General features: G+C 50.2%; 1 pseudogene; it reads left to right on the plus strand.

Annotated features, from left to right (window-relative positions):
- Window positions 1-1,542: 1,542 nt before the first annotated feature.
- Window positions 1,543-1,717, plus strand: LOC135270685 (U2 spliceosomal RNA; annotated as a pseudogene).
- Window positions 1,718-2,404: the final 687 nt, after the last annotated feature.

The raw sequence follows: 2,404 nt of genomic DNA on the forward strand, positions 1-2,404 counted from the left end.
TCCCATCTGAAGGAGCCTATAACCCTTATGAAAAATGATAGAAATTATAGCTCTCCATCCCAGCCTGGTTGTTTGGGATATTGGTATAAACATAAAGGCAGGGCCACCCTGATTATAAGGTAGAGGCACTGAGGAGAGGTGGGGGAGCCAGGCAAACCCCCAACACGCCTTTCCCTGCTCCTTTCTACATACGGAGTAGCCAGTTCACCTCTCCCAGGCATCTTTGAAAATGTGGCTCATGGCCAGGCTTGGTGGCTTATGCCATAATCCCAGTACTTTGGGAGGCCAAGGCAGGTGGATCATTTGAGGTCAGGAGTTCGAGACCAGCCTGGCCAACACGGTGAAACCCCGTCTCTACTAAAAATACAAAAATTAGCCAGGTGGGGTGGTTCATGCCTGTAATACTAGCTACTCGAGAGGCTGAGGCAGGAGAATGGCTTGAACCTGGGAGGTGGAGGTTATAGTGAGCCAAGATTGTACCATTGCACTCCAGCCTAGGTGACAGAGTGAGACTCTGTCTAAAAAAAAAAAAGAAAAGAAAACATGGCTCAGTAGGAATTAGTGAGGTGGGTGCTGAAGTGCTCATTCTCAGGCCTCGTCCAGTCTGGGGAGGACCCAAATTTCTGCCCCAGTTCCTCCTTCCATCAGTCCCCACATTCAGGCCAAGCTAGGTCCCACCTCTGAGCTTCTATCCATGCTGCCTGCATGTCCTCTCACCTACCCAAGGTTTACCCCTCCCAGGCCCCAGGAGCTATTCTAATTCTTTGTGGAATATTCCTGGGTGGTTGGTTCAGAGACCCACTGATGTCCTGCCCCCAAACGCCTGGCATTCTTCCTCTTCTGAACCACACCAATTAGCCCTGATTACAGAATGCGTGCATTGTTCTCTAACAGTTTCATATGTGCAAGCCCCAAATCCCCAGATGGGGAGGGTGCGTAGATGGCGGAGGTGGAGCTAAGCCAAGCCTCTGGTCCTCTCTGGGCCTCAGTTTTTCCATCTTTGAAAGAAGGAGATGGCACAGAGACTCATAAGCCCCCTTCCCCAAAACCCTGAAACACTTTGGCCTGGGTCTCTGGTCTTCAGGAAAGACAAGTGACAATCGGCTGTCCTCCTACCCTCAGCCTCCACCCTTGGGCCCTGTGCCAGGAAAACTGCTCCCACCAACCTCCGCTCAAGGTCACAGCCCTTGGCCTCCACCCCCAGCCCCACCCCCTGCCACCAAAAGGCAGCATTGGGGCAAACATCCTAAACCACCGAATGCTTCTAAAAATACGGTGTTTTTGTCAGAGAGCAACCTTCTACTTCCTTCGGGCTTTAATCTCCATACAACCCACGGAGGAGAAGACACACTTACAATAACAGTTTAAAGCTTTCATCTTCCTTTGGGGTCTACCTCTCAAGGATTTTGAATCCCCAGCTGGGTGGTGGTAACCTATAGTCTTTCTGAGCATGCTCAGATCCATCAGCAGTGGCTCGGAGACTGACACACCTGGTCCTGCCCCCGATCTACGGTCAGGAAGAAAAGTCCAGAAAAGAGAGGCATCGCTTCTCGGCCTTTTGGCTAAGATCAAGTGCAGAACAGAGAGGCTGCCAGGGCACAAACTGGCCATGAAACACTATGCAAGTTTATTTATTTATTTTATTTTTTGAGATGGAGTCTTGCTGTGTCACCCAGGCTGGAGTGCAATGGTGTCATCTCAGCTCACTGCAACCTCCACCTCCCAGATTCAAGCAATTCTCCTGCCTCAGCCTCCCAAGTAGCTGGGATTACAGGTGTGCACCACCATGCCCGGCTAATTTTTGCATTTTTAGTAGAGGTGGGGTTTCACATGTTAGTCAGCCTGTTCTCGAACTCCTGACCTTGTGATCCACCTGCCTCAGCCTCCCAAAGAACTGGGATTACAGGGGTGAGCCACCACGCCCAGCCACTATGCAAGTTTATAAGGCCCTTTACTGTCTGCACTCTAGGGAGAAAAATTAATGCTATAGGGTTGAGCAGAATAAAATCAGGGCTCAAGCACGGAAATGGGCTGTGAAAAAGGAATGGAGGCACTAACTCTCACGCAGTCCCTGGACAACAGAGACAATAAGTATTTGTTGAACTTTTCATGAAGATCAAGAAATAGAGCATGGCCTGTCCCCTGGAAATGCCCCATGTCCCACCCACATCCTCACTGAAGGTTACCACTATTCCAACTTAGGGTAATCGCTTAGAACCTTCCAAATATTCCCCCTAACTTGCCTCTCCCCTAATACCACAGAATCGTTTTGCATGGTCAGATCAGATCTGATTGGGCAGATGGAAAGCTCTCCACACAACTTTGTGAACTGGGCACTGGAAGGATGTTGACTGATGGGGACAGAGAAGTAAGGGCCTTCTGGCAACGGGAACAGCATGGGCAG

Source organism: Aotus nancymaae, unplaced genomic scaffold, assembly GCF_030222135.1.
Source record: "Aotus nancymaae isolate 86718 unplaced genomic scaffold, 86718_ANA_hifiasm-v0.15.2.pri h1tg000064l_1, whole genome shotgun sequence".
NCBI lineage: Eukaryota > Metazoa > Chordata > Mammalia > Primates > Aotidae > Aotus > Aotus nancymaae.